This window comes from Polypterus senegalus, chromosome 17, assembly GCF_016835505.1.
Source record: "Polypterus senegalus isolate Bchr_013 chromosome 17, ASM1683550v1, whole genome shotgun sequence".
NCBI classification, from domain to species: Eukaryota; Metazoa; Chordata; class Cladistia; order Polypteriformes; family Polypteridae; genus Polypterus; species Polypterus senegalus.
The window spans coordinates 14,970,238-14,997,715 of NC_053170.1; the positions used below are offsets into that span (position 1 = coordinate 14,970,238).

At 43.5% G+C, this 27,478-nt stretch overlaps 1 protein-coding gene across 1 annotated transcript in view; it reads left to right on the forward strand.

Moving 5' to 3' along the window:
* The window catches only part of LOC120517847 (probable G-protein coupled receptor 158), a 95,942-nt gene that overhangs the window by 19,654 nt on the left and 48,810 nt on the right, over positions 1-27,478 (forward strand). The window lies entirely within an intron of this gene.

Sequence of the window (27,478 nt, forward strand, 5' to 3'; positions counted from 1 at the left end):
GTTGAGAAAAGAGCCGGTCACATCAATATATGCAACACTGTATTTAGCGCTCAATGCTCATTTTCTTGGAATTGTCTCAGCGTTCGGTGAGTCACACTGAGAGCCGCCCTCCAAAATTTGAACATTTCCAGCCTCAGAAGCTGCTTGCAGAATAATCACCGGGTGAAGGGAGGCATTGTTCATTCTGAAAGCGCACTGAGTTTAGAGAGTGTGGAGAAGTGAAGAAAGACCACCTCGTCATGCACCTTTAGGGTGCCTTCTTGGCAATAACTGAACCCTGGAAAAAAGTGGATTGGTAAGAGAAGAGCGATGGTGTCTGTTTGAAGAGCCCATCAGGTGCAGAGGCTAAAGGAGGACAAAGAGCTCACCAGGAATGAAAGTCAACATCACAGTCCTGTGCCCAAGAGGAGATCAGGAGCAGGCGCTGATACAGTGCATTGCCACACCCACCACAAACCGAGTCAGGATCCAGATTAGGACCCGAGTGCAGCCATACAAAGGGGTGACACCTCAGCACCACACTAGTTTAGATGGAGTGGGAAAGTGTGAGGGTTTTTTACAGTGGCAGGAGTGCCAATTCTGCCACTAAACCCGCAAGTTTTTCCCTGCAGGATGGAGGGCCGACATGCAGATTAATGTCATACCCAGGACGGAGCAACTGCAGGTTAAGGGCCTTGCTCAAGGGCCCAACAGAGCAGAGTCCCTTTTGGCATTTATTGGATTCGAACCGGCAACCTTCCGATTGCCAGTGCAGATCCCTAGCCTCAGAGCCACCACTCCGCCCTCCTGTGCCCAAGGGTAGGAGTTAAATTCTGGCCGCTAATTAATCTCTGTTTCTGTAAATGCCAGAAGTGACTCTGCTCTGTTGGGCCCTTGAGCGAGGCCCTTAACCTGCAGTTGCTCCGTCTTGGGTATGACGTTAATCTGCATGTCGGCCCTCCATCCTGCAGGGAAAAACTTGCGGGTTGGTGGCAGAATTGGCACTCCAGCCACCATAAAGAAATCTCACGTTGGTTACATTCCATCTGAACTTGTGTGGTGCTGAGGTGTCATCACATTGCATGGCTGCACTCGGGACCTAACCTGGGGTCCAGAGTTGGTTTGTCATGTGGTGTGTCCGGCAATGTGCTGTATCAGCGCCTGCTCCTAACCTCCTCCTCCTCCTCCTCCTCCTCCTCCTCCTCTGTTCTAGCTCAAGAACAAACAGGAAATAAATATGAAATGTTACCGTAGGCTGGTCCTTGCTTTACAATGTCTACCTCAGGGGCAAGGCGGGACTAAGATTGAAAGATGACTTCTGGCCGTCGTGGTGCTTACCTGTATATGTGTCCGGTGCCAGAAGAGGCAGGACCCCCGAAGATCTCCAGTGGTATCATCTGTCTCCCTTGTAGGACTCGTCCTCCACTCTTGAGCTGGAAGAGGAAGAGCAGTTAGTACATGCGCTGTCTCACAGTCCACCTTTGATACGTCATCATACTCTGAGCCCCCAACACTAGATATTAGACGTTAGTAAAAGAGGAGCCTCTAAGTGTCACAAAGGCTGAGGATGTCATGGAGTGTATCGTGTACCCCAGAGTGCAGCAGAGTGTTACTCTGAATATGAATATAACCCTGGTTTGTAACACACATACACAACAATATTAATAACATACATTAAAAGTGGGTTTTTTTCTACCAAGGCCACTTTCAGAGATTGCTTGACGATCCCAGGATGTTACTTTTGTGACCAAGGACACTGTGACGTAGTCTTAAGATCACCAGGCAGCCGCTGATGATGCCACTGCACCCCTGAGACCACACTGTCTCTTTTTGTGGCAGCTCCTGTGCTGCCCGCCTTCTTTTGCCAATTGCAGAGTCCCAACTGGCACATATGGGGATGGCCTGCTGCCACTTAATGTCCTAGTGGAATATGTTTGGCTACCTGCCTGTCCTCCATAACCTCTTATCCCTCTTCTTCCTCACCCTTAACCCTCTTCTGGCCTGCACACGTCTTCTCTAACAGGCATTTTGATTTTCTTTCTTCACAGGCTTTGTGTCTTTTTTACACCTGCAACTCCTTATGTTGCTGAGGATTATTTTGTGTGTAGAAAATAACTAGTGTGGACCTCCAAGGTGGGCACTGCCGCCCCACCCTGGCACAGACAGACGCAGAGGCACAACTGCAAAACACACAGGACTTGTTATTTTCTTTTCCCTTGTGGGAAACATCAAACACAATCCTCAACCACAGCACACATTATACAAGTCTCTTCTTCTTCTTCTTTGTCTTCTTCTTTATCTTCTTCTTCTCTCTCTTCTCTCTCTTCTTCTCTCTTCTTCTTCTTTGTCTTCTCTCGCTTCCTCTTCATCTTCTCTCTTATTCTTCTTCTTCCCTCTTCTTCATCTTCTACTTCTCTCTTCTTCTTCTCTCTTCTTCTTCTTCTTTGTCTTCTCTCTTTTTCTTCTCTCTCTTCTTCTTCACTCTCTTCTTCTCTCTTCTCTCTCTTCTTCTTCCCTCTCTTCTTCTCTCTTCTTCTTCTGCTCTTTATTTTCTCCTCCACTCTTCCTGGAAAGCTTCGTCTCCCTCCTCCCGACTCTGGCTTACCCGAGTGGTGGCTGCTGGCTCCTTTTATTAGACACCCAGAGGTGCCCCAGGTGCTTGTTGATGCATTTCTGGCAGCACTTCTGGGTGTGTTGGAGGAGCTGCTCTCCAGGGCTCAAGAGCAGCTGCAGCACCCCCTGGTGGTACCCACAGATCCCTACAGGGCAGTATCCAACTCCAATTCCCATGGAGCCCTGCGCGAGTCCGAGTAACCGCTGCAACCCAGGGGGGCTACCACCTAGCGCTCTGGGGGAGGTAATGCTCTGGCCATGCTTCCTCCTCCGGGCAAGGGCCGAAGCCGTCCACTGCACCAGTCAATAATGAAGGGCTCTTGTTCAGAAAGCGGACGCCACTTGGTTGTTTCACAATAATTAAGATTAGGTATATAAGTAGGTTTCACATTTCTGTTATCATTTTAGCCCTAAACCAGAGACTTGACATCAGGGACCTATTTTATTGACCTTAAGGTTAGTGTTTGGGCGAGTGGAAGGCCGTCTCAAGTGGCGTCCGCTTTCTGAACAAGACCCTAATGAAGAAGCGAGAAATCGTGAGAGAAAGCCTAGCAGAGTCCAAAATACTAGAAAGACTAAATCAGTGGTTGCCAGCCTTTTTCTGGTCGTGCCCCACCTAGGCCTCCTTCAAATCATGATGTCCCCCACTGTAACATATACCTTATTCTTACTATTACCTTTTCAATAAGTGAACTCCTACTCACGTGGAGGAAGCCATCCATTTGGTCTAAACAAGCTTCCAAAGAACAAAAGAGGGAAAGGATATCTGAAGTACTGACAAAGAAATTGCTAAGAAATTGTTTAAAGAAATAATGTACAGTGAACCCTCGTTTATCGCGGTTAATCCGTTCCAGACTCTACCGTGATAAATGAATTTTCGCGAAGTAGGATTCTTTATTTATAAATCAAATATTTTCGCAGTTAGAGTATAGAAAACCTGTTTACGACCTTCTAAATACGTTTTTTAACATTATTAGAGCCCTCTAGACATGAAACAACACCCTTTAGTCACCATTACACTCATATTACTCAATATATTAGACAAAATAAGAGAAAATAAGACATATTAGATGTTACAAATATATTACTAGGCGCACTCGCCTTTTAAGGCGACCGACTTTTATCTTCAATTACTGTGCGCTCCATGTGTACATCAGGCATGTAAGAACATCAAAGTGCCCATTCATAACATCTTTTTTTTTTATCCCCTCAAGTGCCTGTCCAAAGTCGTACAATGTCAGCCCGAATCTGTACCGCTAAAGACGGAGTTTCCTGCACTAAATAAGCTATAGATGAGAATAAGTAAGCACCATCTCCCCTGATATTTACTACGCGGTGAGGCATTTGTACTCCATCAACATTAATTATTTCCAGAGACATCATTTTGTCTATTTTTCCAGTGCATTGTGCACAAAAGCAAGGGAACGATGACAGCACCAGAACTCTGCTCACATCGCGTCGCTTCGTACCTCAAGCCGCAAGTAGTAAGTCTGTAATAAGCGGAATACCGCTACGCTTTGCACTCACGGGACGGAAGGACAATCCCGAACGCTTTTATATAGTAGATTATTGTACTGTACATTTAATTGCACACAACCACTAACCTATAAAGGCACGACCTCAGTAGGAGAGTCTCCAGAGGTGGTGCAGTATCTTCAGCAGGTGCGTTGTTGTCGGAGTACTAGGAGTAGGCAGTGGGTGTCTGGGTGCGCGGCTGAAGAACATCTTGATAGGCAGTTGCTGGCGCTGTCTTTTCATATGCGTGAGGAGGCTTTTGTAGGGTATTGCCATCTTTAATCATATCCAAGAGTTTCACCTTCTCCTGGATAGTAAGCATCTTCCTCCGGCGCTTAGTTTTATTGTCAGAAGCAATAGAAGAAAGCGGCACGGTTAGGAGCCATCGTAGGGCTTAGATAAAAGTTCTCAGAAAGCGTGTGCGTAGTGACGTAAGCGTGTATGAGAAAAAAATCGCGATAGAGTGAAGCCGCGAAGGTCAAAGCGTGATATAGAGAGGGATCACTGTAATATGAAGTAATATGAAATTACAGGTTTGAAAACATATAATAAGAGATGTGATATTCATAAATATAAAAGTTTAAGTTTAATGACAGCTTTTTCTGTAATATTTTGATCATTTTATATTTTTGTAACATTGCAAAATGTTATAATCATTGTTACAATTCATATTATAATAAGTAGAATATCATAAGCAGAAAAACCCAAGCCGGTTGTAAAATCATAAATTAAAGGGTTCTTCACCATCCCTTCTATGTTTATATAAATATATAAATGTCTCTGTAAAAAATAAAAATTATTTGTTTATTTTATTCTATCATTTTTAACAGTGAATTTCTGTTTTTTTCATTTTATAAATTGTTTAATGTACCTAAATTCTCGAATTGCCCCCCTAAAAAATCAAACTGTCCCCCAGTGGGGCGTGTGCCCCACGTTGGGAATCACCAGACTAAATTAAACCAGGCAACAGGGTTAAAAATGGCGAAATAATTCAAAAATACTGGAAGGGGGTCAGAGCTAGAATACGACAAGCTAACGCCAAGGCCCACTTGAGAGGAAACTGCAGGGTCTTTTCATTAAGAGAGTAACCAGCCAGGTAGATCAGCTCGAATCATCTGAATCTTTACAGAGGGACTGGGCTCGGGCAGATTTGTGGCAGGCAGATGAATATTAAAGTCAATAAATGTAAAGATTTAAATGTAGGAAGTAAACATGTGAAGTTTGAATTCACAATGGGAGGTCCGAAAATCAAAAGTCTCCCTTATTCGAAGGATTTGAGAGTCATAGTGGAGTCGACACTATCAACTGGCAGACAGAGTCCAGAAGCCATTGAGAAGACTAACAGACTGTCAGGTTATATAGCGCCTTGATGTGTGGAGTACAAGTCACAGGAGGGTCTGCTCAACCTTTATAACACACTGGTGAGGTCTCATCTGGACTCCTGTGTGTAGTTTTTGATCTCCAGGATACAAAAAGAACAAAGCAGCACTAGAGAAGGTCCAGAGAAGAGCAACCAGGCTGATTCCAGGGCTACAGGGATGTGTGGTGAGGAAAGATGGAAGGAGTTGGGTCTTTTCAGTTTAAGCAAAAGAAGATTAAGAGGAGAGATGAATGAAGGGAATTAGTCCAGTGGATTAAAACGAGTTCATCAAGAACATGGGGACACAGTTGGAAACTTGTTAAGGGTACATTTCACTCAGACATTATGCAGTTTTTCTTCACACAGAAAACCACAGACACCTGGGATACGTGACCAAGTAGTGTGGTGGACAGCAGGACTTTAGGGGCTTTCAAAACTCGACTTGATGTTATTTTTGAAGAATGACGTGGACAGGACTGGCGAGCTTTGTGGGGCTGAATGGCCTGCTCTTATCCAGATTGTTCTCATGTTGTAAAGTCAGAGAATGCAAGCGGTGCCATATTGGTATTGTCACATCCCTTAGACACTGTCAATATTTAAATGAAGAACATCAAGATTGTAAGAAAAATCAAGAAGAATCTACAGGTACAGTAACCCCAAATAAAACAAATATATACGCATTAAACGGTTTCATTACTACGCTTACAAACTAGGCATGTCATTACACAATGTGTATGAGGGTGGAATATTTAAAAAAACTTTAATACAAAACTAACAGCAGTTATCTTTTAGTCACCTTCAAAATCCTCTCCTTGAGATTCAGTGCCCGGGTCCCAGCGCTTCACCAGTCCTGTACTCCATGTCTAGAGGCTCCTGGATTTCTCCCTTTAGTCTCAGTTATACAGCATTTTGGGAAGTCACAGGGAGTAGGATCAGGTGAATTCTGGGGGGGATTGGGGTGAAGCAACAACCACATTGTTTTTGGTCAAAAACTCCTTGACTGACAAAACACTTGTGTACAGGAGCATTCTGATGGTGCAAAATCCAGCTTTGGGTGCGTCACTTCTCTCCTCATGTATTCCTGTAGACGCCTCAGCCGTTCAATGTAATGATTAACAGCCTGTCCACAGGGAACCAACTCTGTATGAGCAAGTGCGTCATTGTTGAAATATCCATCCATCCATCATCCAACCTGCTAAATCTTGACTACAGGGTCACGGGGGTCTGCTGGAGCCAATCCCAGCCAACACAGGTCGCAAGGCAGGAAACAAACCCCGGGCAGGGCGCCAGCCCACCGCAGTTGTTGAAATATGCTATCGTCAATGTCTCTTGAATATTTGACATGATGACTTGGAGAAAACAAATCACCCAAGTCACCTGCACAATTGTACCAAAAAAAAAAAAACTCAAGAAAGAATCAGAATCCGAATTCACTTCATTGGCCAGGCGCACTAATGTGTGCAAGAAATTTGTCTTCATAGTAAGGACAACACAGAATACAAAAGATAAATAAAGGGTGACCCACGAAAAAGTGGCCCGCCACCACCGAGACGACTGCAGTGCACGAAGAATTGAGAAATGATCCAATCGGGTACTCACATGTACAGAAGATGCTGAAAGTGATCACCTTGTGCGTCAATACATCTCTGTGCCCGATTCAGCCTGCCTGTGCTCACTCTTTGCAATGTCATGGGATCGATTCTCTGTATCGCATTTTCAATGTTCAGCTTCTTGAGATTACAAACAGAACCCGTTGTGCGCCACTTTTTCACTAACTTCTGGATGCTTGTTTTACTGGCTCTCTACGGTGAGGAAACTGATCAGTGAACCTTGCTTCTTTGATGGAACCTCCGCACGTACAGGGCATCCGGAAAGTATTCACAGCACATCAGTTTTTCCACATTTTGTTACGTTACAGCCTTATTCCAAAATGCATTAAATTAATTTTTTTCCTCAGAATTCTACACACAACACCCCATAATGACAACATGAAAAAAGTTTACTTGAGGTTTTGCAAATTTATTAAAAATAAAAACTGAGAAATCACATGTACATAAGTATTCACAGCCTTTGCTCAATACTTTGTCGATGCACCTTTGGCAGCAATTACAGCCTCAAGTCTTTTTGAATATGATGCCACAAGCTTGGCACACCTATCCTTGGCCAGTTTCGCCCATTCCTCTTTGCAGCACCTCTCAAGCTCCATCAGGTTGGATGGGAAGTGTCGGTGCACAGCCATTTTAAGATCTCTCCAGAGATGTTCAATCGGATTCAAGTCTGGGCTCTGGCTGGGCCACTCAGGACATTCACAGAGTTGTCCTGAAGCCACTCCTTTGATATCTTGGCTGTGTGCTTAGGGTCGTTGTCCTGCTGAAAGATGAACCGTCGCCCCAGTCTGAGGTCAAGAGCGCTCTGGAGCAGGTTTTCATCCAGGATGTCTCTGTACATTGCTGCAGTCATCTTTCCCTTTATCCTGACTAGTCTCCCAGTTCCTGCCACTGAAAAACATCCCCACAGCATGATGCTGCCACCACCATGCTTCACTGTAGGGATGGTATTGGCCTGGTGATGAGCGGTGCCTGGTTTCCTCCAAACGTGACGCCTGGCATTCACACCAAAGAGTTCAATCTTTGTCTCATCAGACCAGAGAATTTTGTTTCTCATGGTCTGAGAGTCCTTCAGGTGCCTTTTGGCAAACTCCAGGCAGACTGCCATGTGCCTTTTACTAAGGAGTGGCTTCCGTCTGGCCACTCTACCATACAGGCCTGATTGGTGGATTGCTGCAGAGATGGTTGTCCTTCTGGAAGGTTCTCCTCTCTCCACAGAGGACCTCTGGAGCTCTGACAGAGTGACCATCGGGTTCTTGGTCACCTCCTGACTAAGGCCCTTCTCCCCATGCTCAGTTTAGATGGCGGCCAGCTCTAGGAAGAGTCCTGGTGGTTTGAACTTCTTCCACTTACGGATGATGGAGGCCATTGTGCTCAATGGGACCTTCAAAGCAGCAGAAATTTTTCTGTAACCTTCCCCAGATTTGTGCCTCGAGACAATCCTGTCTCAGAGGTCTACAGACAATTCCTTTGACTTCATGCTTGGTTTGTGCTCTGACATGAACTGTCAACTGTGGGACCTTCCATAGACAGGTGTGTGCCTTTCCAAATCATGTCACATCAACTGAATTTACCACAGGTGGACTCCAATGAAGCTGCAGAAACATCTCAAGGATGATCAGGGGAAACAGGATGCACCTGAGCTCAATTTGGAGATTCATGGTAAAGGCTGTGAATACTTCTGTACATGTGCTTTCTCCTTTTTTTTATTTTTAATAAATTTGCAAAAACCTCAAGTAAACTTTTTTCACGTTGTCCTTATGGGGTGTTGTGTGTAGAATTCTGAGGAAAAAAATGAATTGAATCCATTTTGGAATAAGGCTGTAATATAACAAAATGTGGAAAAAGTGATGTGCTGTGAATACTTTCCGGATGCACAGTACGCTTCCACTATTGCAATTCTTTCTTGCAATGAATACCGCATGTCATTCATTTCAGCTGCACTGGTACACACTGACCACTTCAGTACACTGCCACCACAAAAGTGGTTTCCAGGGGTCAGACAGCAAGGAAACAAGGCAGGAGACACGACCGCAGCCACCTAAGTGGTGGCAGACGAGATGGGAGTCGTCTCGGTAGTGGTGGGCCACCCTGTATAAGAAGATGAAATATAAAATCGCTCTGTTCTTGTGAGATTACACCATGTTAGCAGCAGCCAATCAGAGCCCAAGAGAATGAAAATCCTGCTCTGATTGGTTGAGTCTCCTCTTTCAGCCAATAACGGGCCTTGTAAGAAATCATCTGCACTGTAAAAAATGTCAGTAAATTTAACTGTAAAAGTACTGTAAATGGTGAAAGTAAAAGACCTTTTCTGAAAAAAAGGAAAGTTACCTTATGTTCTACTGAAAATTACCTGCACATCTTAAACAATACATTTCGTTATTTTTTACAGCCAAGTTTTTCTACCTTCAAAATGTGATAAATACTGTTTACTGATGCATTACAATTACACTGAAAAAATCTGTTAATTTTAACATGTGAAACTGTTAAATAATGAAGGTAAACAACTGTAAAATGTAAAACAGTAAAGCGCTGCTTCAGTAACACCGAAGTTACGATATTTGCATAAGGACACGCCCCCTTTTACCATATTGTTCCTGGTGACCCGCCTACCTTTGAACATCAGGGAGAGAAACTTAAATAAAGTTAGCAGACTTATTGTTCCCTGCGTGCTGAAGGTTTTTTGAGGTTATGGAAGCTGATTTCTGGTGGGTTGTATTCAATAAGCTGGCACACCTGTAGGACACTAAACACCACAAAAACAAACTTGATTTCTCCACCAGACAATGTACTGTAACTTCCTAAAACATTGAATTGTTTTCAATGTGTATCATTAAATGGTACATGTTTGCTACTGGTTGTTGTTACTTTACTGATGCAAGCTGTGTACTGGGGTTTGACCCTGACAATACTTTCTAATGGTTTATCGATTGGCATATTAATTACAATACAGTAGACCCCAGCAAAGCAAAGTCGCGGTTCAGGGTTCGCGGACTCAGTTGTTCGCAGATATTTCCTTAGAATCTAACTATTAATCGTTAGCAGAAAGCGCAAATATCCTCCGCAATTTTTATGGCTTTTTCATGGCAATACTGTGCTGTAGGAAGAACAGGAAACAACCACTGAGGGAAAAGCAGTTTGGGATGGTGAAAGTAGCCAAACCAAGAGCGTTATTCATTCATTTCTCCTTGCTGCTGATTGACTGCAGCCCTGTGACGTGTCTCCAGCTGAGTGTCCTCGTGTTTTCCATTTTGTTAATGTTTTGTTATTCTTAAACGCGCAAGATGTCACCGAATCGCCCTGCACCTTCTAAGGCTTTTGACCAGAAGAAGTTTAAAACACTCCAGGAGAAGGTTGAACTACTGGATTTGCTCCAGGAACAAAAAAGTTATGCTGCAGTAGCGCACCACTATGGCATTAATGAAAGCACCGCACGCTGCATAAAGAAGAACAAAGCAGCGATCTGGAGTACCGTATCTGTACGTTTCTGTGATAGTGCCAAAAAGGTAACGACCGTAAGGAATAAAAATATCATCAGAATGGAATCTGCCTTGGCATTGTGGATCACCGACTGCAGGAAGAAGAACATCCCCTTGGACGGTAACATCATCCGTGAGAAAGCACAGAAATTGTACCAGCAGTTCGCTACAGGAGACAATGTAGCAGCTTCCCATCACAATGTTCCTGAAACCTATAAAGAAAAGCCAGCATGAAACCCCACCAGAAGAAGTCCCGTCCAAAGATACGACTCCTCCTGAAGCGCCTGAAGAAGAGACGCCACCCGAGGAGTTTTAAATCCTCTGCATCGCACTGCACAGCTCCTTCATCATCATCATCAATATCATTCATCATTGGTGAGTACCCGTACATTTTACTGCATTTTAATTAAATCAAATTATTATATATTTACTCTACTTATAACAAAGAAAACAGCAGCACATACCAAAGAAAATGTGCTTGCATGAATTACAGTACGTATAGCGGTAACATTGGTGTTTTACATTCTAGCACTGTGGGAGACACAGCAGTACAGTACTGTACAGTATACGGGTTTACCTTTACATTCTGATTCTAGGTAATGTATTAAGCTGAGGTTGCAACGAAATTAAAGTGCTTTGGGGGCATACTGTATTTAGGGTTTAAACCAGTGAAAAGCAACCTTTTTTGAGTTGCGGCGCACTAAGTCCAAAAATGTTCTTTCGCGGCGCACCTGAGGGACTGCCCATAAATAAAGTCGTGACGACACCATCTATTGACAATCGCCAATAAAAACAGTTAATTTTACAAGTTTGAAAGACATTTTATTATTAAATGAATCAAAGGATAAATCTTAAATTTAATTAATGTGAACGTTGAGATTGTTTTTCAGCACATATGAGAATGATGCGAGGATCGATTTTCAAAAGACAGACGCACATTCCCTTGTCGATCATTTGAAGTCTCTCGCGTTTCTTAGACTTCATTTCCGTAAGTGTTCCGTTATCTGTTTTTCCAACATAAAATATATTTTTTTAAACATTATCTTTTTAATCAACCAAAAGTTCAAAAACACTAGCAATTTTAAATATTTTACAAAAGTTTTGACGCCGCCCCTAGCGCACCGGTTGCCTGACAATGGTTTAAACTATAAAACCAGGCATTTAAAAGGCATTTTGTAACCACATCCAAAAGTCGCGGTTTTTCACAATTCGTGGGTGCTCTAGGAACGTAACCCCCCTGAATTTTGGGGGTGTACTGTACATGAATTTCTGGTTATGGTTAAACGTTTCCTTCTGTTGGAATGTGTTGCAAAGAAAAACAGTTTTTACTACAAAGTTATATCGTAGACCTAAAAATATTGTCACCTTATTTATTACAGTAAAATTTTGGCAACCTAGCTGCCAGTACTTTACCATAAATTTAACATAATTTTTTTTGCAGTGTGGGTACTGAAACGCGAAACTCTTTGTCTACCGTAGTGACTGCTGAAAACCATATGCTTTGTTATGAATTGGCTGCAAAGTACACTACAGGTAGGATGTACTTATTGAATTTTTCCACGATATAGCAGGGGCGCAATAGCTAAACCGCGACGCAGCGGGGGATCACTGTAAGTCATTTTGTCTCATCATGGGTTGTGTTTATCCATGTTGAATTTCCAAAAGACAGTTTTGTTTCTGGGCAGCACAATGGCACAGATGCTGCCACATCTCCCACCTGTCATAAGTGGTCCGTGGCACTGTGCTAATTTTAAATAGGTAATCACATCCCACAAAGTGCAGGCTGTAATTGGGAGTGGTTGGGTGTGCAAAAACATTTAATCTGCAGGGATAGACTTGGGCATTGCCTGCCTGAGAGCGAATGGCAGGTGCGTCTTCACTTCCTCGGAGGGAGTGCCCCCTGCCCACCTGTGCCCCATTAGAAGGGTCAGTTTAAAAGGGGCCTGCGTGGGTTAGAGTGGGTAGGAAAAGAACGAGACAATGAGAGAGAGCCGTGAGAACAACATCATCGTGGAGAGAGGCAGGACGAGCCAGGCAGTGTTGGGTGTGAGGTAGTGCAGTCAAAGGCCTGTGAAGGAGCGAAGGTTTCGGCACTGTAGGGTCGTATCGTCCCCGCTGATTAATTGTTAAGGAGAGGGAACGATTGAGGTGGCAGGGATATGAGGTACACCAAGGGTGTGAGAAGGAAGACGGGAGGACAACTGACCCTGAGCGGTCTGGCCAGAGCCGGTTGGAGGCAGCTACGAGGGGAGGAGTTGGGTAGTTAGGACCTTGGCTGCTTATGTCTTCGCTGGCTCAGTGAACGTTGGGTGAACTGGGGAGATGACAATGGAGTGGTGCTGGGCTCGTCCGACAGAATATGATGGCTGCTGGTCTTAATCTCATTTTCATCTGGATTTTAAACTCACAGACTGTCACTGTTTTTATGGATGATTGATTTAAAGAAGTGAGCACTGTTTGTTTTGATTGATTTTCTTTTAATAGCAGCACTTAATCACTTTGCACCTACCCCTTGCTATGTGTGATTGTCCCCCTTTGCTAGGCTCATCCCTCAGGTATGTTATCGGCGTTAGCGGGTTCAAGAGGCTCCCCGGAAGGAGCTGGTAGTGTGGAGCTAACAGGCACTGTCACACCACATTTCCTGTGCCGCCTGTGGGTTCAGAGGCAGCACCATCTGCACTCCCTTCCCACAACTTCATCAACCAATCCAAGTCAGGATCCTTCCTGACGTAACCGGGCCTGCAGGTTTAAGCAGAGGAACGGGTCTCGTAAGTCCTGCTGTCTAAGTGCTCGATCATCTCTTTCTGTGTCTCTCTCACGCACACTCACACGTACACAGCCTCTGCACAGCATAACAGGTAGGCCTCCCCTCTCCACCAACTCAGACTGTTTCTCCCTCCAAGGTTCATGTGTCCCTCAGCAGAATTCTCATTCCAAAAAAGGCCACCGATAATGATGCCATTCAAAAGGGGCTCTTTATCCAGGACTCTTCATGTACAGGGCCCTTTGCCATCTATAATAAAAATAATAATAAACTGGCATATCAATAAAGATTACTAAAAATATGTGGCGCTTTGTTTTACATCATGCCTTTCACGTCAAGCACCATTACAGGGCACTTTACACAAGCAACACCAGAAGAAGTCAAATAAATGAATAAACGCCAGTCAGGCTTCCTCTCCGTCTAGACATCCTCTCCACCGATTTCCTGGATCACATGCAGTTGCTTTATAATAACGTCTCCCCGCTATCTGCTCAGGCTCCTTCATGTCGACTCTCTTGCCTCACACTCTGCTGCCAACTCAGCTACTATGAAAAACATCCAGGTGCAAATTAAGCACACTCTAATTGGGTGAAATTGAAACAGCGGACAGTTAGCAATTAAAAATTGGATTTAATAACAGGGTTTAACCGCAGCAGTAAGCACGTTACTGGGGGCTGTTTGCGCTGCACTGCTGCTTCTGCTCCATTACGACGACACATCGAGTCCAGGCCAATTAAAGACAAAACAGAAGACGTCAGGCTGGGAAATGCGATGCGAATGCTCTGTCGGGAGCTGTGGAGTGAAACGCTTTGCTGCATTCAATTTATTTCACGTGTTGTTTATTTATTTTCTTTTTTTCATTTTTTTTGTCCTTTTGCTTTAGTCCTGCATTATTTTCTGATGGATACTGATGCTCAAGTTGCTTGAGAGCTCTGGCAGATCATCACCTCAACCCTGCTTGAGATACCACGTTAACAGTCTTGGAGTGCTGCCGCCGTTTTCTAATTTGATGCATTGGTGATGTTGGTTCAGCAGAGCAACCACACAGCATTGTCTCCATTGTGCTACTTTTAAGACCAAGCGTTCATGAAATACAGTTTAAGGGCCCATTCACAGCTAAGCGTTTTTCTAGCCTAGGACACATGTTTTTAGGAAGTTGCTACGCACCTGGGAAATTCCCAAATTCCCTTAGAATTTCCCTTAGAAGACTGGCGTCTTTCAACATCTGCAATAAGATGCTGCAGATGTTCTATCAGATGGTTGTGGTGAGCGCCCTCTTCTACGCAGTGGTGTGCTGGGGAGGCAGCATAAAGAAGAGGGACACCACACACCTGCACAAACTGGTGAGGAAGGCAGGCTCTATTGTAGGCACGGAGCTGGACAGTTTGACATCCGTGGCAGAGCGACGGGAGCTGAGCAGACTCCTGTCAATCATGGAGAATCCACTGCATCCACTGAACAGGATCATCTCAAGACAGAGGAGGAGCATCAGCGACAGACTGCTGTCACCGTCCTGCTCCACTGACAGACTGAGGAGACCCCACACTATGTGACTCTTCAATTCCACCGGGGGGGGTAAACGTTAACATTATTCAAAGTTATTGTCTGTTATACCTTCATTGTTATCACTCTTTAACTTAATATTGTTTTTTATCAGTATGCTGCTGCTGGAGTATGTGAATTTCCCCTTGGGATTAATAAAGTATCTCTATCTATCTATCTATCTATCTATCTATCTATCTATCTATCTATCTATCTATCTATCTATCTATCTATCTATCTATCTATCTATCTATCTATCTATCTGGCAGGAAAAAGGAACTGTGGACTGTTAGGACAGGAACACCTCCGGGTCAGGGGCTATAAAAGGGCGGTGCCTCAGTCCAGACAGCAAGATGTGCTGGGAGGTGGAGGAGTGATTATAGTGTTGTGTTGGTTTATAATTAATGAGTAGTGTGGAAGGTGCTTGGTGCACTGTATTAAAAGAAAATAAAAAGTCTTGGACTTTTACCTGGTGTCTGGAGTTATACCTGAGGGTTCCAGGGAGCACTAGCGCCCCCTACTGCCACAATCTATTATAATAAAAAAAATCTTGGGTCGAGATGTGATTTTCTCGGAAGACACTTTAACGTCCCACAAGACAAGGCTGTGAGACAAAAGGACAGCTGCTGTACAGGCTTTTAAATAATTGATGTGCAGTGCGACAAGCAGAACACGCAGCGCGCCAGCAGCAGGACAGCAGCTGATCCGACTGCATCTCCTTAGCCTGCGCTCAGCCCACCCCCTTCACAACGTGAGTGGCAGAGACGAGCGAAGCAAGCAGGGGGCAAAGCCCCCTAGTTCTGATAAAATATGAAAACCCCAGATATAATAGATTTATGAAAATTAAAGACCATAACAAAATATAGTTTGTATGTTCTATATATAAAATATGTGAACAATTCAGTGAAGAACTTTGTGCCAGTGTAAGGGTGGCACAAACAGACTGTGGCACAAAAAGAGGTTGAAACATTGCTAGTTTAAGAGGCTTCCCCAACAGAAGGAGAGGGCAGGCCGTTGACCTCCAGCCTCCCACCGAGTGGCTGTGCTAAATCCTCACTGCATTACAAGAGATGAGTAAAATTTACCAGGGATTTAAACCTGCCCAGCTCCAAGGCGTTCATCAGGTTCTGTCAGTGAAAGCAGCTTTCTGCATCCTCATCACCCTCCAATCCTATTAAAATAAAGCCACCGACGGCATTTTTTTTCCCTGACATTCAGCCCAGTTTGGCTGTGATTTTTTTCTTGACTGCGACTGGCATTTCAACCTTCCACACATCTGGCAGGCATCCGTGAAGTGGCGACAGCAACGTGGGCAGGCCAAAGTCCCCGCTGCCCCAGGAAAAGAGGACACTGGGGCGATACCTCATTATATGTCTCCCTCTTCTGCTGTATTTATCTTGAATAGGCAGCGACAGACTGGTCACTCAATCACAGTGGCATCCTGTCTCGTCAATCTGTCTCTTTTTTTTATGGGATGGATAATCTGCATTAATTAAACTTTCTATGAAGTAAATCCTTGGTTGAAATTCGTCGGCTATAAAAGGCTTGTGTCTAATAGCAACTGGGGAATCTGGGTCACACCTTTCCTTTTGATATGTCAAAGCGCTTGAGATCTACGGAGATTGAGTATTGATCTCAATTCACAACAAATCAGACACTCTTTTTCTTCTTCTTCATCTTGATTGGATTGTCACACTGCTATCTCCAAAGCCTGTATTGCCTTATAAACTATGAGCAGACTGCTGGTGTCCATACTTGTTACATCATTATAACCCCAATGCTGGCTGCATAGCATTGGCTTTCTGTCTTTTTCACATTCATCCATCCATTTTCTAAATCTGTGTTTTCTAATAGAATGTTGTTGGGAGTTACAACATAATCCAGGAGCCAATGTAGATTGACACAAAGCCAGATTAAGACCCCCATAGGCCCCTGGATGATTTAGTGAACAGAGTGTCTTAACAGAGAGGTGATCACAGTTTTTATTTTAGCATGAGGACACTCAATCGTATCATCAAAATGGAGCTTGTTGTGCTTTCATTGGTTCATTGAACAATGGGAGGGCAAGATGAAAAGGCCCTTTGCCATCAGGGTGCCTGGGTACACACCCAGAATGCTCGGATGTGCACACATTCAGACTTACGGGAGGGCCAGTCAGGACTGCAGCTGATCTGACCGCACCAGTGCGGGCTGGCAGTGGAAATCAGAGACTAAGGTTAGAAATGAAGAACTTGCAAACTCCACAATCAAGGCACTGAAGTAGGGAATCCCAATGATGAAGCTTCACCACCACTGCACTCAGTTTAGCATTTAATTCAATGTATTTTCATAAAAAACCTCTTTATATAAGGTTCACTCACAGCCCTGCACAGATACTCAACACACGCAGTATATATGAAAGTAACATCCACGGTCCCAAGCACCTTTTGCAGTCATGTCTGTTATAATTTTATCTCACATGTGGCCAAAAGTGGTGCGTGGCCTTCAAAAATACCCAGAGACGCAGGCCAGAATCCCACCAGCCTGCCCAGAAAAGGTGCACACAAAAGGCAGCCTCACTTCTACTTGAATGGCTGGCTTCAGCCTACATCTGGCCAAAATGTGCTTCACATTCAAAGTTAAAAAGAATACTCTGTCTTTTTCCTTAAATAGCAGCCAAACAATAATGAGATACAAAATGAGCCCAAACAGCTGGTGTCCATCATACAATATCAGAGAATAAAAAAATGGTGAAGGTCTCAGGAATGTCGATCTGCTCAGGCCCCCAAAACATTTGACCAGTGCTCTTAGAAAAGAAAAAATCAGCAATTTCAGGGGCAGCCTGGTGGTGCAGTGGGTAGCGCTGCTGCCTCACAGTAAGGAGATTTGGGTTCACTTCCCAGGTCCTCCCTGTGTGGAGTTTGCATGTTCTCCCCGTGTCTGCGTGGGTTTCCTCCCACAGTCCAAAAACATGCAGGTTAGGTGCATTGGCGATCTAAAATTGTCCCTGGTGTGTGTGTCTGATCTTTTCCCGGATTTCTGTGGTGGCGACCTGCGCCACCACCACCTGATCAAAGCACCGTGATGTTCCTACTTTGATGGATTAAAGGCCAGAAGTTTACGTGGCCGTCATAATCAAGTCCTTCCATGAGAACCCTGAAAACCATGAGGACTGACTGAGGTCATTGATGTCAGGTAGAATGCCTAGAGGGGCCTGGGTGGTCTCATGGCCTTGGAACCCCTGCAGATTTTATTTTTTTCTCCAGCCGTCTGGAGTTTTTTTTTGCCCTCCCTGGCCATCGGGCCTTACTCTTATTCTATGTTAATTAGTGTTCTCTGATTTTCATTCTTATTTGTCTTTTTTCTTTCTTCATCATGTAAAGCACTTTGAGCTGCATTTGTATGAAAATGTGCTATAGAAATAAATGTTGTTGTTGTTGTGTACCCTGCGGTGGGCTGGTGCCCTACCCTGGGTTTGCTCCTGGCTTGTTTTTTGTATCTCACACCCTCATACCCCTTTATCATAAGAGCATCCCTTATCTACAATGGAGTGTTTGATCAGAAGAAAATATGAAGCTGGTTTGAAATCAAAAGTCGTTGACATGGCGAAAGAAATTGCTAACTGCGCTGCTGCAACAAAATTCAATGTGTCTGAGAAACTGAGAGAGATTGGAGGAGGCAAGAAGATTAAAAATTAAGTGTCGTATTTTTGAACGGAGCGTATAAGTCAGGGTCAGATTTTATGATATGATATGATATTTATGATAAATTCTGAAAAGAATGATACCAAACATATATATGTAGATTTTAAAATAAGCCTGATTTAAAACGTGACAAAAAAACGACATAAAAACGTCATATAAAATCGTTGCACTTTTAGGCGTAGGATGTCATATATATAGAGTAGAGATGTGCCTTCACACCAGTATAACCCAAGCTTTTTCATATTTGGGGAAGGTATGATTTTTAATTGCAGTGATTTTTTCAAAAGAAGCAAAGGGGAATATTTCTTCCAAGACGTCAGATATTTTTAAGGCAATCGATGATTTCCAATGTCGAGCTATAATCAGTCTTGATGCAAATAACGTCTCTCTATTATAAAAGAAAATCTTGAGACGAGACTTTGGCCAAGAGATGTTTTCAAGTCCCGCCCTCCTCTCAACCATTTCCGGTTTACAGCCCAACCCCAGAGTCCTCTCACCTGTCATTCATGTGAATGCTTTTGACAGACACAGTTCCTGCATTCTCAGCTTATAAATTTTTATGCTTTCTTCACTTTAAGTTCCCAATAAAAGAAGACGTATTATGTCCAAATCTTATTGAAGAATTTCAGAAGAAATGAGAACACGGGCAATCCTAGCACCGAGAAACCAGATTGGAGGAGGCAAGAAGATTAAAAATTAAGTGTCGTATTTTTGAACAGAGCGTATAAGTCAGGGTCAGATTTTATGATCGATTTTTCGGGTTTCAAGTCAGACAGCTAGACAGACACCAGAATGTCCAAAACAGACACTTTTATTTTCTTCACAGGACCACAATGCCTTGTCACCAGCAACTGTCTCTCTGTCTTTCTTTTTCATTCTCTCTTCCTCTGACCTCCATTCCCCTCCTCACAATCTCCGTCTCCTTCCTCCCAACCCCAGCTCGTCTACTGGAGGGAGGCGGCCCCTTTTATAATGACCCGGATGGGCTCCAGGTGCTCCGTCTGACGACACTTTCTGGTGTGGTGGAAGTGTCAGGAAAGCACCCGGAAGCACACCGGGTGCCCCTTGGATTTCTTCTGGCAGCACTTCCTGGTGTGGCGGAAGTGCTGCCATCCAGGCTCCCATATACGTCCGGGCACCCCCTGGCGGTGGCCACGTCCTCCCACAGGGATGAGCTTCCCAGCTCTGTTCCAGTGGCACCTAAGCAGATCCCAGGCCCAGGGGAGGTATCGTCCCTCTCGTGGACCATCCAGGCATCCCGGCCGGGTAGGGTCCTCTGCCATCTGGCACAATGAGTAAATATGGTAATTGTATTGAAAAACTCATCAGAAACTTTGAAAGACTTTGTTGGACAGTTATCTTATCCAAAGATCTCGCCTATTCATTGTTCTCCTCTCTTGCTTAATGAATCTTAGCCTGAAGAGGTCTGTTATTTTTTTACATTTAAGATGCCTCAGTTAAAGGTTTTCCAATGTCGTGTCTGTCCTAGTGTGTATTTAAACACAGGGAACTCCAGTTTCCGTATGACATCTCGCCTGAAGAAGGGGCCTGGGTTGTCTCAAAAGCTTGCATGTTGTAATCTCTTTAGTTAGCCAATAAAAGGGCTCCTTTTGCTTGACTTCTCACTACATTAAAGGGAAGGCAATCCAATGTACAGAGGAAAACAACACTGTAACATTAGAAATGACATAATCACACAACACTGCGATTATCTCTATTTATCAATGTTACCGAAAACATTCATTAAAGGGAGAGTTAATACATGGAAATTACATGGTGAACTGTGAACCAAAAGAGAAAACTCTTCATTACTATTAACACATACAGTTACGGTAGCAAAGGAACAACAAAAGAATAGGAGAAAAAAAGGGGGGTAGCCTCACCCCTTCAGTCCCACTGAATACTTGTTAATGTGTACAATCATAAAGTTTAGCTTACAGTACCTAATTAAAGTAACATCTTTATTTAATACTTTGGGCTTCCACTCCTGCTCGCTTTGCTTGACAAACAGCCGGCGCTACATGCCAACCACTTCATGTTGTGAAATGGGGGGCTGAACACACCCCAAGGAGACGCGGTCGCTCCACCGAAACCCCCCCTTAAACGGTGATACAATGGGAGACAAATACAGTTGTGTTTTTTTTTTTACCTCCTCTTTGCTCGATCAGCTGCTGGCTTGCTGCTGTGGCCGTGCCGTGTGATCTGCATCTTGCATGGCATTTCGAATGTTTAAAAGCCTGTACAGCAGCTCTCCTACTCTTTGTCTTTTATTTCCAGCCCCGGCCGTGGTTATATCTCTTGGCACAAAGTCTCGTCTTGCTTCATATTTTTTACTTTAGAATTTAAAAACAGAATAAGAAGCTGAAAATCTAACAACATCACATTAAAGTCTGATAAATTCTGAAAAGAATGATACCAAACATATATATATATGTAGATTTTAAAATAAGCCCGATTTAAAACGTGACAAAAAAATGACATAAAACCGCCATATAAAATCGTTGCACTTTTAGGCGTAGGATGTCATATATATAGAGAAGAGATGTGCCTTCACACCAGTATAACCCAAGCTTTTTCATATTTGGGGAAGGTATGATTTTTAATTGCAGTGATTTTTTCAAAAGAAGCAAAGGGGTCTATTTCTTCCAAGACGTCAGATATTTTTAAGGCAATCGATGATTTCCAATGTCGAGCTATAATCAGTCTTGATGCAAATAACGTCTCTCTATTATAAAAGAAAATCTTGAGACGAGACTTTGGCCAAGAGATGTTTTCAAGTCCCGCCCTCCTCTCAACCATTTCCGGTTTACAGCCCAACCCCAGAGTCCTCTCACCTGTCATTCGTGTGAATGCTTTTGACAGACACAGTTCCTACATTCTCAGCTTATAAATTTTTATGCTTTCTTCACTTTAAGTTCCCAATAAAAGAAGACGTATTATGTCCAAATCTTACTGAAGAATTTCAGAAGAAATGAGAACACGGGCAATCCTAGCACCGAGAAACGATGAAGTCAAACGAATTAACATGAAAATTGTCGATCGGTTACACGGCAATGACATGTAAAATTTTAACAGGCGACAAGAAAGGTAATGTAGCACATCTTCAGGGGATAACATTAGACACCAAAGGAGATCTTGATAAGCCATTCGTATTAAAACGTTTACAGTTTCACGTTAGAATAGCTTTTGCTTTGACATTTAACAAATCACAGGGACAAACATTCGAAAAAGTCATTTTATTTAATAGAGAGAAAGAAACGAAATTCACTTACGGGCAGTTATACGTTGGGTTTTCACGATGTTAGTCCAAACACGAAATCAAAATTCAATGCACTATTGACAAAAAGTTCATTCAAAAATTGTTTTTACAGTAAAAGTGTAAGTTTAAAAAGTATTTGTGTGTTAATTTCAAAGCCAAACAGAAAGAAATCATATAACACAATGAATAACTCATAACGCAACATGAAACATAATTTACTTTCAGTTTATTACGTTTTACTCTTTTCTGCTATGGTTAATTACTCACTGTAATGTAAAATAGTGAGTTCTAGTACGCATATGTAACAATTCCCTTGAAAATAACAATCTGTTTAATTTGTACATCCACTTCCCCATACGAGAGCGGCAGAGCCGTGAAGTGGCTAGTGCGTAGCACCCGCCCGGGGGTTGGCGAGCGAAGTGAACGGGGGGCAAAGCCTCCTAGTACTGTAAAATAAAAATGTGACAATTTGCTTGATGGCTGTCTATCCCCAATCCAAGCAAAGCCAACTGAGGAGTTCATTTAATATTCAGTTTTAAAGATTATGAGTGAAATTTGTGAACTGCCAGCCAAAAACGATAAATTGATTTACAAGACCACCACATATGTATCAGAGTACCATTTTTGCCACCTGCCTCCAGCATAAACGGGCACAGTTTGAATAGGCTTTAGTTAATTTCACAGGAGTAAGAGGCCATCTATAGGTCCCTCTCCCACTTGGACAGAGGCAGTGGTGCTGTAAGAATTATGTTTCTGGACTTCTCTAGCACCTTCAACACCATCCAACCTCTGCTCCTTAGAGACAAGCTGACTGAGATGGGAGTAGATTCACACCTGGTGGCATGGATTGTGGACTATCTTACAGACAGACCTCAGTATGTGCGTCTCGGGAACTGCAGGTCTGACATTGTGGTCAGCAGCACAGGAGCGCCACAGGGGACTGTACTTTCTCCAGTCCTGTTCAGCCAACATACATCGGACCTCCAATACAACTTGGAGTCCTGCCACGTGCAACAGTTCGCTGACGACACTGCTATCATGGGCTGCATCAGGAGTGGGCAGGAGGAGGAGTATAGGAACCTTATCAAGGACTTTGTTAAATGGTGCGACTCAAACCACCTACAACTGAACACCAGCAAAACCAAGGAGCTGGTGGTGGATTTTAGGAGGCCCAGGCCCCTCATGGACCCCGTGATCATCAGAGGTGACTGACTGTGTGCAGACAGTGCAGACCTATAAATACCTGGGAGTGCAGCTGGATGATAAACTGGACTGGACTGCCAATACTGATGCTCTGTGCAAGAGAGGACAGAGCCGACTATACTTCCTTAGAAGGCTGGCGTCCTTCAACATCTGTAATAAGAAGCTGCAGATGTTCTACTAGACGGTTGTGGCGAGTGCCCTCTTCTACACGGTGGTGTGCTGGGGAGGCAGCTTAAAGATGAAAGACGCCTCACGCCTGGACAAACTGGTGAGGAAGGCAGGCTCTATTGTAGGCACGGAGCTGGACAGTTTGACATCCGTGGCAGAGCGACGGGCGCTGAGCAGACTCCTGTCAATCATGAAGAATCCACTGCATCCACTGAACAGGATCATCTCCAGACAGAGGAGCAGCTTCAGTGACAGACAGACTGCTGTCACCGTCCTGCTCCACTGACAGACTGAGGAGACCCCACACTATGCGACTCCTCAAATCCACCCCCTTGATAAACGTTAACATTATGCAAAGTTATTGTCTGTTATACCTGCATTGTTATCACTTTAATAATTTAATAATGTTCTTTATCAGTATGCTGCTGCTGGAGTATGTGAATTTCCCTTTGGGATTAATAAAGTATCTATCTATCTATCTATCTATCTATCTATCTATCTATCTATCTATCTATCTATCTATCTAGATTATCTGCAGCAAAATTTTAAAGTCAGTTCTGAAACTAACGGGCAGCCAGTGTAAAGAAGCTAACATTGGAGAAACAGAATCAAACTTTCTTGCCCTGACAAAAAAACGGGCAGCAGCAAACTGGACCAACTTCAGCCTGCATATCCGGGATTTGCTGATCCTGGAATACAATGAGTCACCGTAATGGAGCCGAGAAAAGATAAAAGCAGGAGTAGCTTTCTCAAGATTCCTAGGAGATAAAAAAGGTGTGACTCGAGCTAAAAGATGAAGCTGCAAAAAGCATCTCTTGACTGCAGAGTTAATCTGTTTCTCAAAAGAGCGGTTACTGTCAAAAATGACACCGAGATTACGGACTTGACATTTGCAAAAGTCAGCGGGAGAGCCGAGGAGCTCAAAGCCAATGTGAGCTTTGGTTGAAGGACCAGCTATCAGCACGTCCCTTTTATTGTGATTAAGAGCAAGAAACTTGTCAGCAATCCAGGATCTTAGTTCTAAAAGCTCAGCAGTGTGTTCTTTCTTCTTCATGATATTCCAGACAGTTGATTTCGGTCATCCTAAGGTTTCACCGATGTCTCCAAAAGTTTCATTCTTGTTTTTCAGCCTCATGATGGCTGCGTTGAGTTTCAATGGCATAGCCCTCGTCCTCATGTTGAACAACTACAGGCTGCAAAGAGTAGACGCAGGCCAAGGGATCTGATGAAGCCATGAACCCCACCTGAGGAATCACAAACACCCACGACGCCAATTGTCCCAGACGTTATGGTGCTCTAAAATGGGGAGATCACATAGAAAGAGTGTTTGTCTGCAAATCCCCTGAAATGGCTGGGAGTGGCTCCAGCGGACCCCCGTGACCCTGTGTTAGATAGGATATAGCGGGTTGGATGATGACTGACTGGATGAAAGTCTGCAGTGTGCACTTTAACGTCTGAATTGCCCAAATTGTAATTTGAAACTGTGCAGCAGAGGGGTCAGTCAAGGAACAATGTGTCCTCTGTCCCAAACATTATAGAGGGCACTGTATGTGTGTCTTTACAAACAGCGGCGTTAAGCCCCCCCAGTCTGAGCGGCTCCTGTTCAGCTGTTGTTTTTATCGTTTAGCACAATGCGGAGACCCTTTGGTGATCTGCGCCACTCTGACATTTACACCGGCTGCGATGGCCTGACCCTTTTATGGGGTTAATTGCTATTGCTGTCGCACAAATTATCATAGCTTACTGGAAGTGCTCCGGCGAAGTGGGGGTGCACATGAAATTATGAAAAGGAATCACCGCTGACTGCCTTCGGGGATTAACTGCTGGGGCTGCACTCTTGTTTTAGCAGCGTCTGGCCATGAACTGGTTATTAGGAAATTTGGCTTGCGGGATCCAGATGTGCAGACCTAAGCTCTCAGCACTTTCTCTTTAATCCTTAGAGAATTGTCAACTGCCTGTGCTGCTCATATAATTTGAATATGTAACTAATGGACGGCCTGCTTTGTAGGTCAAACCTGGAAGCAGTAAAGGTGAGCTGTGTGGAGCACATTAGGCGCAAAACGACCAGATTTTCTCAAACCACAGCTACTCCTCCTGGGAAAGAAGCGTCTGATAATGTCACTCTATGGATATGATGGCTAACCCTGTTTAGGACACGATTGTAGCAACATGAAAAGGTGCACAGGGGGCATGACACCCCTTCCAATGAATGCTCTAGGTCACTGTCTCAATTTTCAAGGCTACAGTTAATGTTTTAATTATCAACGAATATGTGGTAAGCACTACAGTCTCATAGTAACAAGTCCAGGTGTCACACCCTGGGTGCTCCCTACATGAAGTCTCAATGTGCGTCCACAGGGGCTTCCTTTCACCGTCCAAAGATGTGCAGGTTAGCTGATCTGATGATGCTAAATTAGCCCTGGTGTGGGGAGAGTATGATTACACAATCAAAGTGGGGGCCCTTTGTTTGCTTGCCTGCTTGGTGGGATTGGCTCCAGGCACCCCCCACCCCCGCCCTGGTAAAAGGGTTTGCAGCAGGGATGGATGGATCAGCGAAAACTCTAATCCATCCTGCCAAAGCAGCTCCTTCTTGCACAATGTCATTCTTTCACACAGAAAAGAGAAGTAAAGGATTGACTTTAACTTACAGATAGATAGATAGATAGATAGATAGATAGATAGATAGATAGATAGATAGATAGATAGATAGATAGATAGATAGATAGATAGATAGATAGATAGATAATGAAAGGCACTATATAATACATAGATAGATAGATGGATAGATACTTTATTTTTAAAATGATCTTTATTATGAACATTAACAATATACACAGTGTGGTAGATAGGGGGCGCTCTCGCTCCCTTGAACCCCTGTCCACGACTCCAGACACCAGGTAAACGTCCAACAGTTGACTTTATTTTGTTGCCACAGTGCACAAAGCACACTCTCCACCACTATACTCATAAATTATCGCCAATAAACACAATAATACAATCCTCCAGTTCCCAGACGCGTTGCCACCCTTCCACCCAGCTCAGCTCAGTATCTGGACTGAGGCACCGTCCTTTTATAGCCCCTGGCCCAGAGGTGTTCCTGTCCCAACAGTCCACAGTTCCTTATTCCTTCTGGGTCAGGGCAAACAGTCCTTTTCTTCAACCCGGGAGCACGTCATTCCTTCCTGTCACATGACCGTGATGTACTCCTGGGTTATAGGGCACACAAGAGCCCATGAGCCACCCTACAGAGACTCCCGGTGGTCCCCAAGGTATCCAGCAGGGCTGTGTAAAAACACTGCATAGTCCACAACAATCATAAGACAAACAATCCCAATATTCAAGATAAAACAAAAAGGTTTTTATCAGACAATCACCTCTACTCTCCCTTTACACTCCTCCTACTCCACACATTAATAAAAAACATGTTGATGCCCACCACTACTTTTCATTCCCAGTTGAGCACCAATTCGCCCCCTTCCACAGCACACAGTACCTATCGTGTCCTTCACATGTCACTGAACATTTCTAAATTGTTCGTTAGCTTGTGGTACATGAATTCGAGTTTCAATAAACTTTTAATTAAAACTTTGAAGAGTCGAGAAAGGTACTATATGATAGATAGATAGATAGATAGATAGATAGATAGATAGATAGATAGATAGATAGATAGGATAATAGATAGGATAGATAGATAGATAGATAGATAGATAGATAGATAGATAGATAGATAGATAGATAGATAGATAGATAGATAGATAGATAGATAGATAGATAGATAGATAGATAGATTTGTTTTTATAGATTAAGATTTCTGAATTATGGGCTGGAATACTTGGCTCTGGTTTGCCTTTTTGCCATTTGGATTTCCTTGTTTCTTTTGTGTGTGTATATTTATTTATTTACTTATCTATATATTTATGTATTTATTTATTCAAAGAACTCATGTAAAAAGCCAAAATTCCCCCTGGAGAAAAATAAAGTTCTATCTATCTATCTATCTATCTATCTATCTATCTATCTATCTATCTATCTATCTATCTATCTATCTATCTATCTATCTATCTATCTATCTATCTATCTATCTATCTATCTATCTATCTATCTAATTTGTTTAATACATTTCCGAAGTATAAAGAAGCTCTGGTTTTGTTTGTTTGGTCTCAGAGTTTGCCGGTTCTCTTCCTGCCTGTGTCGGACTCTGAGGATTCTGTAGGCTTTTCTCCCTTCCTAGTCTGTGTTGGCCGAAGCCCAATGTTGAGTTTTGGGATGAGCTGATTCTTGGAGCCTGAAGCTAACATTTCGCAGC